This window comes from Leptonychotes weddellii, chromosome 9 (genome assembly GCF_054177405.1).
Source record: "Leptonychotes weddellii isolate Sample4059 chromosome 9, ASM5417740v2, whole genome shotgun sequence".
Classification (NCBI taxonomy): Eukaryota; Metazoa; Chordata; class Mammalia; order Carnivora; family Phocidae; genus Leptonychotes; species Leptonychotes weddellii.
The window spans coordinates 118,096,807-118,111,933 of NC_138377.1; the positions used below are offsets into that span (position 1 = coordinate 118,096,807).

The window sequence follows — 15,127 nt, forward strand, 5'->3', positions numbered from 1 at the left end:
AGCCCGATGCGGGGCTCGATCCCAGGACCCTGGGATCATGACCTGAGCCGAAGGCAGACGCTTAACGACTGAGCCACCCAGGCGCCCCTGAAATAATCTTTAAATATCTACATGGCTCACTCCATTCCTTACTTCCCAAGTCTACTCAAATATCAACTCACCAGAGAAGTCTTCCCTCACCTTCCTACATAAAACAACCCCATTGTTACTGCTGTAGGTTCCATCCCCCTTAACCTGATTTCTTTTTATGCACATCACCTATTTTACATTTACTTGTTTATTTGTATACTTCTTTTTTTTAAAAGATTTTATTTATTTATTTATTAGAGAGTGAGCGAGAGAGAAACAGCACGAGAGAGGAGAGGGTCAGAGGGAGAAGCAGGCTCCCCGCCGAGCCGGGAGCCCGATGTGGGACTTGATCCCAGGACCCTGGGATCATGACCTGAGCCGAAGGCAGTCGCTTAACCAACTGAGCCACCCAGGCACCCTATTTGTATACTTCTTGCTGCTCTGGCTAGAATGTCAGCTCTATGAGGGCAGAGACTGACTCTTGTGCTCCATGCTGTGTCTGCAGTGCTGAGAATAGCACTTAGCATATAGAAGATGCTCAGTAAATATTTACAGGGAGATCAAAGAACATTAATAGATGAGGTGACTACTTACTGTGTGCTAGTCACTATCAAAAGCATGTTTATAGACATCATCTCTTTCACTCTTTCACAAGCCCTCTGAGGCCCCCTAGGTGACTCTGGAAAAATTATTTACCCCCATTTAGCTCAGTTTCTTTGTCTCTGAAATGAGCATAATAGTATTACTTGCTTCTAAGAGTTCAAGCACATATAAATCCTGAGAACAGTGCTTGGCGCACAGTTCCTGTCCCAGGTTGGTTCCCTGAGAAACAGAGGAGGTGGGGGTTAGCATGCAGGATTCGTGCTTTTGGGAGCATCACGGGAAGGAGTAGAGAAAAACGCAGGAGTAGCCAGAGGGAGGAGGTCGCCGCAGTCTCATTACTCCTGGGAGTGCAGGAGCCGGAAGGACCCAGTAGAATCAGCTTGCACTGGGGCAACTGTGCCTGGCCTTTGTCTCTCCCATTACTAAGTCATTGGCTTCAGGTTTCTCTGGAAGGGGGCACGGCCTTGGGCAAGGCCATTCTCTAGGGTAGGCTGACAGCCACCCATACTCCCAGCAGCTGGGGAAGGAGGGCTGCAGTCTTAGATGTGTGTGAAGATCTGGGTGCAGCATGCCAGTACACCGTTCAGTAAACTTGAGGAAATGCTCGAGATCACACCTTCTTACTGCATTGCCTTAGCCTAGCAATCACTTGCCTGCTAAGAACCTCCAGTTATTCTAGGGCCCATCAAGCACAGGGCAAATGCTACCCTTTGAGAGTCTCGGCTTGCCTGCAAAGATTTAGGGTTGGATTTGATTTACAAGCCTTTCTCCCTGTAGACTTCCTCAAGTGGGGGCCGTGCCCAGATGCCCCATGACTTAGGACAGGGCTGAGATGTCAGCAGGTTCTTTCTCATCCCCTGTGCTCAAGTGACTTAGAACAAAACAGAATGAGCCCTTTGAGTGGTCTAGGGTCAGCAGGCTTGTGTGTGGTACCATTTAAAGGAAATCCCCTTGCCACCTGCAGTTCTACCATTAGAATTCCATGATGTACTGAAGCATTTAAAAAAGCATCAAGAGTGTCCTGTTGAAATGCAAATAACTCTGTGAAAGTTAAAGACTTGAACCTTCATGATGAAATACCTTTTTATCTTTATTCAAAAACACTGTTAAGTATTCCATTTTAAATTATTCCAAATGCAGTAATCTTGTTCTGGTTCAACTTGAACCAGAACAAGATTATGCTTTTAGTGAAAAGAGTCTGGATTTCTTCATTTGGACATTTTCTTTGAGGGGAGTTGGGGTCCAGTAGAACCAGGCCTTGAGGCTAGAGAAGTGGAGTCTAGTGTGAGATGTGTTCTGGAAGGTGATGAACTTCTGCCAAGTTCCTTACTGTCTCTGAAGCTCATTGCCCCCTTGGTGGAATGGGTTCTATCTAGATCTGCATTGTCCAACACTAGCCCTGTGTGGCTGTTTGAATTTAAATTTAAATTTAATTCAATGCCTCAATCCCACTAACCACATTTCAAGTTCTCAATGGCCAGTCATGGCTAGTGGCTGCTATAAGGGGTGATGCAGAAATGTTGGGGTTCAGAGCCAACAGCCAAGGAAGAATTCTTGAGATATCTTCAGTGCAAAAAGGTGGTTTTATTGAAGCACAGTGACAGGACCCATGGGCAGAAAGAACTGCATTGGGGTTGTGACAGGTGACTGATTATATACTTTCAAGTTGGGAGGGGTTTAGGGATAGCACAAGCCTCCAAGGAATTTGGAAAGAAGGTTTCCAAGATCCTGAGGGGGCTAGCTATTGTTAGGAAAAGGTCCTTTATTACTGTTCCGTAAAAACTCAGTCATGAGACCCTTTAGATGTATATCAGTGGGCCATATGCTTGGAAGATGATTGCTAACATATATCTTGGGGAGGAACCAAGGGAGTTTCCAAAGGAATTTTTATATATTAAAGTAGGCTTACAGGATCCTGGTGGAGATGGGGGGCAGATAGTGTTAAGCTAAGATTGCCTTTTGCCCTTAGTCAAGTGTCCACATTGAGGGACCTGAGCTCTCAAGCAGACTCCCTGCTGAGCCTGATGCAGGGCTCTATCCCATGACCCTGAGATCATGACCTGAGCCGAAATCAAGAGTCAGACACTCAGCCGACTGAACCACCCAGGTGCCCCAAACCTGTTTTTAACAGAGGGGCAAACCGACATTGAGGGGGTCAAGTAACTTGCAGATCTGAACTTGGATTCCAACCCATGTTAATGTAATGCTGAAATAGGGGCCCCAGTTTTTGTTTGTGAATAAGTATTTGCTAAAAGCTCCCCAACTCAAAGTGCTTTAGAAAGAAGTTCAAGGATTCTTTATTGTTGCATTTTCTCTTCTCCCTCTTTTGTATCCTCTTCTACCTCTTCTAGAAGGCTTTATTGTCTTGGTACAATGCACACGAGTCTCCTTTCTCAGAGGTAACTACTGCTAATATGTTGTTCCAAAAATTCAGCCTTCCAGCAGGTTCTCCGGGCATATAGACATATGTATGTTATTTCTACATATGGATGATTCACTGATCCATAGGGGGCTGCTCTTCAGAGGCCTGGTTATGGCTACTGTTTTGAATTTTAGTTCAGAAAAGTCAGAAACCCCTTCAGGAATTTCTCTGGATTTTATTCAGATTGAAAACTTTCAGTTTGCCAGGGACTTCAGAAAGGGACATACTGTACAACTCCCACTGGGAAGCTAATAGTCGCACAATTGCTTTGAGTGAATGGGAGTGGGGGGGAGAGGATCCACGACTTCGTAGGAGGATAATGGGGTTGTCTTCTGGTTTGTCAACTGATGTGTTCATGAAGCTGTAAATGTTAGACCTGCTTAGTACCTGTTATCTTTCCTCTGCACTTGATTGTACTTGAAAGAGAGCAAGTTTAAAGTCAGGGGTGTCCAGAGGAGGGAAAATGGGTCCTCAGATCAATCGAGAAGTTTGAAAGGCTGATGCTCTGATGTTAGGATCGCTTATTTTGCTGCATCACCCCAAGTAGGAAAGAAGATTGTGACCCAGGTCTGGGGATGTGTGTCTTCCAGAGAGGCCTGGGAGAGCGAGAAGGGGGCACTTTGGTTGAACAGTTCTCTTGAACGCATTCATCTGCTGCAAATTTTAAAAGGTGGGGCTGAAGAATACCTTTGTGGAAAGCATCCTGTGTCGAGAGCCAGTAGTTGCCCCAATGGGGCATCTTTCTAATCTCTGTATCTGAAAGTGGCCTGTGTGATGCCCACCAGGGAAGTGATTTGTTCAGTTCATGCAAACAAAGGGCCAATTTTTTAGGAGCACGTCTCTCAAGTGTGTGTGGTCAGCTTGAGATTGACAGCTGAGCTGGGGTCTCTGAGCCCAGAGGAAACAACCGTCCCTTTTCTGATTTGGTAGAAACTGACCAGCTGCTGGTTTCCAATTCTCCTAGCAGAGACCACTCCCATTTTGCAAAAAGTTGTGTGCCTGTCCTTCTATTTATATGCACAACAGCTTGCAAATTACCTCTCTTTCCTTAGATCTCTAGGGGGAATCATTCCTGTGTGGTTTATGATGAAGAAGAAAGTGTTATTTTCCCCTTTGAAAGGAAAACAGCACTGGGTGAGCTGGTTTCAGGGGCGAAAGTTCCCAAAGATCATTTTTGCTAATGATACTCTCATATTCACGGAACATAGAACGACATCGTATATTTGGTTTCAAGGCTCCTGATGACAACAGCAGGCTGCTCTGGAGGTGGACCCGGGATGAGGCCCGAGGAGGAGCTGTCCTTCATGTGATATATTGTGGTGATATGCCATCTGTCTCTAGGATGATTCTAGTAGCTGTGGAGGAGCCCATGAAAATATCCCTGCCAGGTCTTCTCGAAATTCATCTTTTTCCCTCCTTGTCTATGACAGTCCTCTATATAATAAGGCAATTTAGGAATAGGAGGACAGTAAAGACCCGTCTTTTAAAAAAAATGATGGTCCTGTCACCCAGATTCTTTCCTACCTGCCCCTCCCTTTGATTCTCGCTCAGGATGCCAGGACATCGCTCTCTCAGAGTTCATTTTCATCTCAAGGGCAGTTTAAAGGATGGGTTCCTTGGGTCTCCATGGCCCTGGGCTTCATTTGGGAAGGCGTCCAATCTCCTCTTTCTTTTTCTTTTTTTTTTTTTTTAAGATTTTATTTATTTATTTGACAGAGAAAGACACAGCGAGAGAGGGAACACAAGCAGGGGGAGTGGGAGAGGGAGAAGCAGACTCCCTGCCGAGCACGGAGCCCGATGCGGGACTCGATCCAGGGACTCCAGGATCATGACCTGAGCCGAAGGCAGTCGCTTAACCAACTGAGCCACCCAGGCGCCCTATTTTTCTTTTGTAATATTGTATTTATTGAGGGCCTATCAATGCAAAGTCCTGCCACATACTACCTAGGAGACAAAGATGAATACGAGATGGACCCTGCCCTCAAGGTGCTTACAATCTAGGCGGTCAGCTGCAAGAGTACGTGATGGGAGCAATACTACTTTTGGTGGCGTAAGCAGAGTTCTTTAAAATGTTGACATCATTTGAAAATTGCCCTTGCCAAATTTGTAGGAGGAATTTCAACAGTAAAGCCAAACAGTGGAAAAGGGTGTATTGAAGAATTGCATCCCCCGATTAGCCAGAGATGCCAGAGAGATAAATATGTGATATTCTGTGATAATGTGGGGAAACCTGCAAACCTCTGCAGAGGCCATGAGATATAGCGCTGCCTCTCTCCAGGTTTGTGACCTTGGACAATGCTCTTGGCCTCTCTGAGCTCCTGTTTCCCAAACCCACCTCCTAGGTCTTTGTGAGGATTATATGAGATTGAGTGAGAAAACTCCCGACATATACTATAAGCTCATTAAAGGGTTTCTTCCTCTCCCCTGTCCTTTCCCTGTTACTCTAGGATTTGGAGCAGAGCCCAGAACTGTACAAAATGCTAGGCTCCAGCACTAAATATGTTTGCAATCCTGGCAACATTTTAGCCCTTTCTAATTACAAAGTTTATACTTTGCCAAAGCTGAATTAGGGGTGAGGACAGAGAGAAGTTGGGGGGGCTAATTATAGAGACTAAATACACTGGAGTGGGGGGAGGGTAGTGGAGGAGAACCACAGGGCCAATCACACCCAGAGGCTGAGTAATTCCAGGATAATAAGAAGATGCAGACAGGAATTCAGACATGCCCAGAATAATTAAAAAAAAAATTATTTCAGGGAAATACATGAGACTGATAAGCACAAGATGAGCTAGCTATGAGCCTCTACTTAGGTTTCCCCAAAGAGAGAAGTGTGGGGAGGTTTCTGGGGCTGAGAGAGCTGCAGGTTGATGGGGACCAGGGTGGAGCCATAGCTGGGCAACAGAGAGCAGGTGACCCTAGCCAAGCAGTGTGGGTTAAGTCCAGGGGCCCCAGCCACAGAAGGTGGGAACTGCAGGTAGTCCTAGAGGAGGGAGCATTTCCAGAGCTGGGTAATTGCAAGGCTAGAATGTAGCAAAAAGCTGGTTAGTTTCAAGAAAAAAAAAAAAAAAAACATGCAGGAGCGCTAAGAGGAGAGTACAGGTGAATCAGGACGCCAGGACACCAGGAAGCGCTCCCCCAGCCTGCCATGGCTCTCTGACTTGCCTTTGGGGCAAGTTGGGAAGGTCTTGGATCCTCCTCGATATCACCTACATCAGTTTGTCCATCTGCCAGTCTTTATATTCCTCCCAGATCTAAATCTACAAAGTTTTTAAAGATCCAGACTTTCAACCAGTGTCCCCTCCTGGACCAACACATTTGTCTCACGCCAGTTCTGTATTTTTACTTTTGGGGGTATACTTCCAAAGGATCTAACAAACAGCAAGCCTGTTGTTTGTAGATTTAGTAAACATGTCTATCAACTAGGATATGATCTTGTTAATATTCTCCTTGGGGTTCAGGGCGCCTCCCATGTACTAGGAGCCCCCCAAAGTATTCATGAAATAGTGAACAACTGTCATGATGACAATTTAGGAAGGCTCGAGGATGCAGAAAGAGAGGAAATGAAGTTGGGGAGGTGGAGTAGGTGTTTCATGAAGGTCTTTCAAGGCCAAATTAAGGACAGTGTTTTGAAGGTCTCGAGAAGCCACTTAGGAGATGATAGTCAGGCTGCATGGAGGTGGGCTGACCGCATTGAGGGAATCCAGTTAAGCGATGAGCTAAGGCAGTGCCAATGGGACGGAGTGCAGGGCATGTCTCCAGACCTTGTTTGTTCAGCATAGTGTCAAAAGTTAAAAGCGAATAGGGTCAGCTGGCAAAATCTGCAGGCCACACAAGACGGGGATCTCTGGCTTTCTTTGATATGGCATGGTAGTCTTCAAAGACACATTCAGTTCTTTTATTGGAGTAGTTGTCTAAACTATTTGTTCCTTCTCTTCAAGCCAGTCTTTCAACCAGGAGAATTGTTTTTGAGTCACATCTATTTGGGGAAGGACAAAAATGTGTCTGAAAGGCCCAGCAGGTTCTAATAGCTCTTCTTGCTCTGGGAGATTGAAGTCCACCAGCAACGTGACCTACTTAGAAATGCTCCCTTAGATAATCCCGTGTTGTGTTCTCTGAGCCCCCCGGTGGATCTGCGTAGCACAGGGGTTCCATTTAATGGCTCTTTTCTTCCCAAAGGAAGTATTTCTTCAGGATCTCTAGAGAAGGGAGCTGGCACGGGGTGGTGGGGAGAGGTGGTCAAGACCCTGGCCTGGGGGTGAGGGGTGGGGGTGGGGACTCAGGGTAAGCCCACACAACAAAACGAACAAAAACCCAAAAACTTGCCTCCATTCCTTTCCCTTTTTCTAGCCTAACCTAAAATTTGTCTGTGCCAGTTTTGTTCTTCAAGCTTCGAGGCATCAATTAGTTGAACACCCTCTGTTGTCACTCAAAGGCCTTCCTAATCTGGCACTAACTTCTTTTCCACATTGATCTCCAGCCATCCTCCCAGGGTCCCCCTAAGCTCCCTCTTGACTCATCAGCTTCCCTGGAGTCACATCATTAGGTAATTTGGCATCACCGAAGGAGAGCAGAATATGCCACCCCAAAAGATGTCACCTTGGCCAATTGATTATTTTGAATTGAGCTTACTTAAGAAATAGTTGGTGCAAGAAGGATCCATGGAGCCTCCTTTGTTCCTTTGGAAATAAATCCCCCTTGTGAAAGGTATGTTCCTTGTACCAGCAGGGTAGGAGGCATCCTCATCACCAGACATAGGGAATTTAGGGCTAAGAGGGCTGTATAAAGAACACTTGTCACTTCTAAACTAATTTACTACCCCAAGCCCAAACCCCTTCATCTGGTCAATTCTTTACAAATTTATTGTTTCTTTGTCTAAAAGGTATATAAGCTGCCTGCTTTGGTCACTTGAGTATCCTATTCTCTTTTTTTTTTGGTACTCCTGTACATACAAAATTAAATTTTTTCCCCTGTTAATCTGTCTTATGTCGATTATTAGGCCAGCCAAAGAACCTAGAAGGCAAGAATGGAAAAATTTCCCACCCCTGCATTACCCAAATTTGCAAGATTCACTGTATAATTTTGTCAGTCTGAGCATTTACTTGGGCACATATATTCCTAAGTGAACACACAGGGATGTGCTCAGTTGTTGGTGTACAGTGTATACTCTCTGTTGAATGCACTTGATTGTAAGGTAAAGTGGAATTGTAGAGGAATGTTCTGGTATAGAATAGAGGAGGCCAGATCCCAAGGACCTGGGTTGGGGACTCTGAGTTGTCTGGCAGGCAGGCCCTTCTAGTTGTAGCCAATAGATTCCTGTGCGCATTTAAGGTTTCTTTGAGCTAGCACGGGTTTCCAGGAGAGGAGATAAGTGTATGGGGGAGGAAGCTTTGTATAGGTGGAGAGTTTGAATCTGGACTCTCAAACTTACTGGCTGTGTGACCTTGGCAAGTGCCTTGACCTCTCTGAGCCTCAGTATTCTCTTCTATGGAATAGAGAAATAAGGATATCTATCTTGCACTGTTGTGAAGTTCAGTGAGATGATACATTTTTTGTACTCAAGTGAGAAAGTGTTGCTTTTTTTCTACTTGGAAGGCAGCGTTTTCTGTCTGGGTGGTATTTGCCAGTTTTCCAACAATCATGCACGATTCTCGAGACTTTTACCATATCACTGGCAAAGATCAAACATCACCTGTACTCCCGTTTAATTAAAAAAAAAACCTCATTCTTACTAACAGAATACATTTATTTAGGAAGGAGACTATATCAATCCTATAACCATAGGATAACTATAAAAACAAACACAATGAAAACAACACAGTGTTATGTTACTGCTGTTCAGCCAGATACTGTTCTCTGCTAAAGGCTGTGAATCTAAGGCTTGTTTTCACTTTGTTGCAAAAGGGCAATTCATGAGTTAGCAGGTAGGTGGTAGAGCTGTGCTGGTCCCCCAAAGAAGATTTTGATGTCCTTGACCATCAAAAGGGATTGAAAGAACTGAAAAAATACAATCACACTTTCTCTATGTGATTCAGTGTTATTTAATGCTATGCTTGAACACTTTTTGAAATCATGTCAGTTCCCACAAAAGATAGCATCTTCCACTTTGGGAAACGCTGGCCTTGATCATCAGTCATTTGAGAGCACAATATTAGCCCATGACTGCAGGGATATGGGTCATGGTCAGGATCTCTAGAGAAGGGAGCTGGCACTGAGTGGTGGGGAGAGGTGGTCAAGAACCTGGCCTGGGGGTGAGGGGTGGGGGTGGAGATTCAGGGCAGGCTGCAGCAGAGTGGAGTGCTAAAAATCCAGAGGGTCTCACCTCAAAGGCTGCAGATTTGCTGCTCAAGTGGGGTGAGGGTAAGGCTCTTATTGTGCTTTTGGCTGTGTTATACATTGCTGCAGAGGTGAGGGAATATGGAGAAATGCAGATCTGGGTGCTGGGCATTTATATAATTATAGCTATTTTTATGGAGCTCTTCCCAAGGTTTCTGAACATATTAACTCATTTAATTCTCATAACAACCCAGTGAATAAAAATCTGTATTCTCTTCATTTCACACATGAAGAAACTGCAGCCTAAAGGTTAAATAACTTGCTCTGATTTTCTGAGCCTGTAAGCGGCAGAGCTGGTATCTGTAAATGTATGCGGTGGGCGAGAATTTGCTTTACAACACCACCCAAGGCAAGAAAGTGCATTCAAAGTGTTTTTCTTAATCAAATCGCAGTAGTGTTGGTAGATGGCCATTATCAGTCTTTGTTAGGTTTCCCTTCCCCACTCCCGTGGGTGCACCACTTAAGTGGTCCCCCAAACAGTGGGGGTGCCTGGCTCTTAGCCCATGGCTGTGGCCACCATGGTTTTCCTTGTTCTTCCTGCTACTCAGGGCTGCCTGCAAGAGCTAGCTTTGCACCCTCTGCTAGGCAATTCCGGTCTGGATAAATACAGTGACACCACTCAACAATCTGTTTACAGACTGTACGGCTGGGTGGGACCCCATTGCTGATCCCAGGGCTGCAGGATTAATAGTCTCCATAGCTGCCTCCCAGCTCTCCTCCATCCAGAGTGCTGCCTGTAAGAGGGACTGGGGTCCATCTCCTCTCAGGGAACTCACTTCCTACTTCTCAGTGTTCCCCCTCTCCCAGAGCTTGGGCACCTCATCTATAAGTCAAAACACCAGCCCCTCTTCCTCTTCCCTTCTAGCTTAGCTCCTGGGAGAGTCTAATTGTCTGGAGGGTTGGTTAAAGGCTTCTTTGGCCTTGCCCTTGAATCAACACACACACACACACACACACAAATGTTACCTGTTTCCTATGGAAAGAAGAACATAGGGCAGAGGTTCTTGACCTTGAGTTAGCACAAAATTACCTGGAGAACTTGCTAATAAAACAGGTTTCTGTCCCCTTTTTGTTTCAAAAGATTTGGAATGGGGCCCAGGAATCTGTATTTAACTGGCAGGAAATGGTTCTGCTGCAGGTGATTTGAGGACCACACCGTGGAAAACACTGGCTTGCCTTTAGGACACAGAAGAACCAAGAGGGAGAAAATTAACATTTCAGGGAGTACTAGGCAAACATTAACATCTTAACAAATCAACCTGCATAATATAAATACATATTTGCAATATGTAATATTATGGAAATTATTGGTATAATGATACGAATATATGATCTGCTTAGCATTTCCAACTACTATTATAGTGTGATCATTTTCTTCTCTTTCCTAATAAGTCCTTCAAAAACACAATTTTTATAATGCCATAATATTTAACTGTATAAGTATGCTAACATTTATTTACCATTTTTAATACATGCTTGTTTTCCAGGTTTGATGTTCTAAGTAACGTTTTGATCAACATATATCTCCATACATTATTCTCTTGCCTTTATGTTTTAAAATGAAGAACTGTTCTGAACATCCCTAGTACTTTCAAGGATTTAGTATTGCTTTGAAATACTTGTTTTTTTCTTCCCACTGAAAGATTAGGTGGTTTGGTTTGTGTTTAATAATCAACGGAGATATGATAGTTTGTGCGGCTTATGCTCATGAACTCCCAAAGTATGGTGTGAAGGTTGGCCCAACAAATTATGCTGTAGCGTATTGTACTGGCCTGCTGCTGGCCTGCAGGCTCCTCAATAGGTTTGGCATGGACAAGATCTATGAAGGCCAAGTGGAAGTGACTGGAGATGAATACAATGTGGAAAGCATTGATGGTCAACCTGGTGCCTTCACCTGCTATTTGGATGCAGGGCTGGCCAGAACTACTACTGGAAATAAAGTTTTTGGGGCCCTCAAGGGAGCAGTGGATGGAGGCTTGTCTATCCCTCACAGTACCAAACGATTCCCTGGTTATGATTCAGAAAACAAGGAATTCAATGCAGAAGTACATCGAAAGCACATCATGGGTCAGAATGTTGCAGATTATATGCGTTACCTAACGGAAGAAGACGAAGATGCTTACAAGAAACAATTCTCTCAATACATAAAGAACAACGTAACTCCAGACATGATGGAGGAGATGTATAAGAAAGCTCATGCTGCTATACGAGAGAATCCAGTGTATGAGAAGAAGCCTAAGAAAGAAGTTAAAAAGAAGAGGTGGAACCGTCCCAAAATGTCTCTTGCCCAAAAGAAAGATCGGGTAGCTCAGAAGAAGGCAAGCTTCCTTAGAGCTCAGGAGCAGGCTGCTGAGAGCTAATAAACCAAACCACAATTATCTATGAAGATTTTTCAGATAAAGACAATAATAAACTTATTCATCAAGCAAAAAAAAAAATCAATTGTTTCTCACACCTTGGAAACTAGCTTTCTGTTTTAACACAATGGAAATAGCTGGGTGATTCAGCTAAGAAGGGAGAGAAGTGTACTTTCCATGTCATACTAATGAGCAGATGCTGTTGTAAGTAGGACAGGGGCAGTGATTGTGGGGAGACTCAGAGAACGCTGTCTCCCAATACCAGCCAGAGAAGTCTTGGTATTTTCAGCCCATGGATTGATGTAACCTACCCCAGAATCATCAAGCAGTGTGTTTCAAGTAGCACTGTAAGTGGCTAAAATGTTACGGTCAGGAAGTTGTTAACAAATAACTCAAGCCTTCCTGAGAACCCCTGCACCACAGTTATCTCAGCGGGGAACTTGGTGGTAGTAGAAGGCCAGTTAGGGAAGCAAAGGAGTGAACGGGTCCTTGTGAAAGGTGGCATCTTCAGGATGTCAGCTACCCGACTTTTTTTTTTTTTTTTTAAACATAGGTAAACCAATTGGTCTATTCACAACAAATGCAAGGGCACTCTGGCCCATGGGCCGTTTTAGACTTGCTTTCAGCCTGACACTGAATAACTATTAACCTTTAACGAGCAAACATTTTCAAAGACTTCTATGGTTAAAGGCTCTGTGTTTGTTGTTGGAGATGCAAAAATAAGTAAAAACCCAGTGCATTATCTATCCTAGAATTGCTTACAATCTCTTGGCAGAGAGACACATAAACAGTTACAATAAAATACGATAATAGAGATATCATGGGACCTCATGGAGTAATTCTAAATATTTAAGAATAAAGAGCCATCAAATTTCCAAAAAAATGGCTTATCAGTTTGTAAATGTTGCTCTTAATTTAAAACAGATACTATTCCTAGATATTAAACTAATAACAATTATGTTTTAAATATTACTTTGATGGTTCAAAGCATTGTCACAGATACAGAAGAAAATGTTGAGTCTGATACTGGAAAGGACTTTAAGAAGTCACCTAGTACAGCCCCTCTTTTTAGGGACCTCAGAAAGTCAGTGACTCATTCAAGATCCCCCAGTAACTTGATGGTAGAGATAAGACTATAATTCAGGTCCTCTTTCCAGTGGTCCAGTGGTCTTTCTCTTCCACAGCATACAATATTTTATACTGAGCCCCTGCCCTCTCTTAGTACTCATTTTTGGTGTGACCTACACAATTCGTATGAAAACTTAAGGAAGAGATGTCTGCAAAGCTAACTGACACATTGGACATCTCATTAGTACCCATTGGAGTTTGTTGACTTCACTATCTCTTGTTCATGTAAAATAGAATTCACTATCTTGTTCATGTAAAATAACATTTACTCAAGTTATACCTTCATATGCCTCAGTTCCCACTAAACTCGTGTCAAATAGTTTCAAGGGTACCCAAGTCTAGCTCATGTATTGGGGTACTAGTCCTTCTGGTCCAGGTTATCCACCATTTTCTTCTGCCTTGATTCACTGGGGTGAATCTCCCTTCAAGGCCAATTGCAACTGAGGACACAGCTGCTGCTGAGGGGGACAACCAGTGGGCCCAGCTTTCCAGGGGTGGGTGCTGAGGACACTCGTATCTTTGCTAAGGGGACCATCTTCTGTTACTGCTCGTGCTAAAGTTGCTACATTCCAGGCTCTTGATACATCATGGAGATTTGACCGAATCTGGTGAGAAATCTGAGTTATCCCTTCCTCCAGTTGTGACCCACTGGGCTGTGACCAGGCTGTGCTCCCCGATTCTCTCTTACAATAGGAAGCTCTTGGCCCCACATGCAAATAGACTTTGGGATGCTCACCAACTGGGCTCTCAAGACATGAGAAAATCCTAGGATTAATAGACCTTAGACTCGAAGCATAAAATCAGTACCTAACTGGAAAAGCCTGGATTTCATGGATGTTAACACAGGTTCCAGGGAAAAAGAGGCTGTGGTCATGGGAAACACTGATTTCAACAAGTGAAATAGATTTATTTTGGTGGGGGAAAGAACAGCAGCTTTTTTTGAGGTATAACATATGTAACGTTAAATCCACTCATGAGTGTACAACTCGATGATTTTTTAGCAAATTTACGAAGCTGTGCAACCGTCACTATAATCCAATTTTAAAACATTCCTGGCCCTGGGCAACTGCTAATCTACTTTCTGTCTCTGTGGATTGCCTGTTCTGGACATTTTATATAAGTGAATTCATGTGATATGTGGCCTTTGGCATTTGGCTTCTTTGACTTGGTATGTTTTTGAGGTTCATCCGTGTTGTAGTATCAGTACTTTGTGCCTTTTTATTGCTAATTATTATCCCATTGCCTGGATATACCCATTTTGTGATAGACGTTTGTATTGTTCCCATTTTGGGGCTGTTATAAATTATATTGTTATCAACATTCTTGTATTAGTCTTTGTGTGGGCATTTTTTTTTTTTTTAATTTTTATTTCTCTCAGGTAGATACTTAGGATGGAATTGCTGGCTTATTTTGTAAGTGCATGCTTAACATTTTAAGAAATGTTAAAACTTAACATTTTAAGAAACTGAAGGAGCTGAACCATTCTTCATTCCCAGCACCGATGGATGAGGGTTCCAGTTCAGCACATTCCAGCCCACCCTAGCTATGGTCTGTCTGTGGATTCGAGCTGTTCCGGATGTGTATGCGGTGCAGCTCATTGTGGTGTTAAATAAGTATCTATTCAGGTCTTTCACAGACTTGAACCTAGCAATGTGCAGTTTGAATCTCCAGAAGAGAATAGTGAATAGGGTATGCCATGTTTCCTAAACTCAAATAAGCTCTTGGAATTCTCTCTCTCTCTCTTTTTTGCCCCCCTGAAATGAGCTTATGAAAGGCTTAATGTTCTAGAGCATACATTTTGGGAAGCATTACATCATTCTATTCTAATATTATTTTTAGCTTTGTTCTCAGTGATATTTAATTACACACAAGAGTTTACCACCCAGTGATGCTGAGTCGAATAGCACAGACTCAGAGGTTCAGAGAACTTGAGAGGTAAGGGAAGAGGCTGACGAGGTTAGGGCTGGCTTGCATCTGAGAGGTAGTGGTTTTCATGAGGAACGAAATGTCAGTTTGTTTTTCTCTGTACTTGGTTCCCCAGCACGGCCCAGATGGACCCCCACATCTCCAGTGGAGCTGGGCTGGGCTCAAGCTGAGATGTTGGCTACACTTTAATTGTCAACGCTCAGTCAGATAATGATCATAATGACAGCAACAACAAAGATAATCAGATCAAATTTACATCAATCACATCTGTGCCCGGCACCATGCTAAG

The 15,127-nt window shown here is 43.7% G+C and overlaps 1 protein-coding gene and 1 pseudogene across 5 annotated transcripts in view; both read left to right on the forward strand.

The window, feature by feature from the left end:
• The window catches only part of LOC102733802 (synaptic vesicle glycoprotein 2B-like), a 147,913-nt gene that overhangs the window by 89,219 nt on the left and 43,567 nt on the right, over positions 1 to 15,127 (forward strand). The window lies entirely within an intron of this gene.
• LOC102734097 (large ribosomal subunit protein uL18 pseudogene) lies at positions 11,108 to 11,865 on the forward strand (annotated as a pseudogene).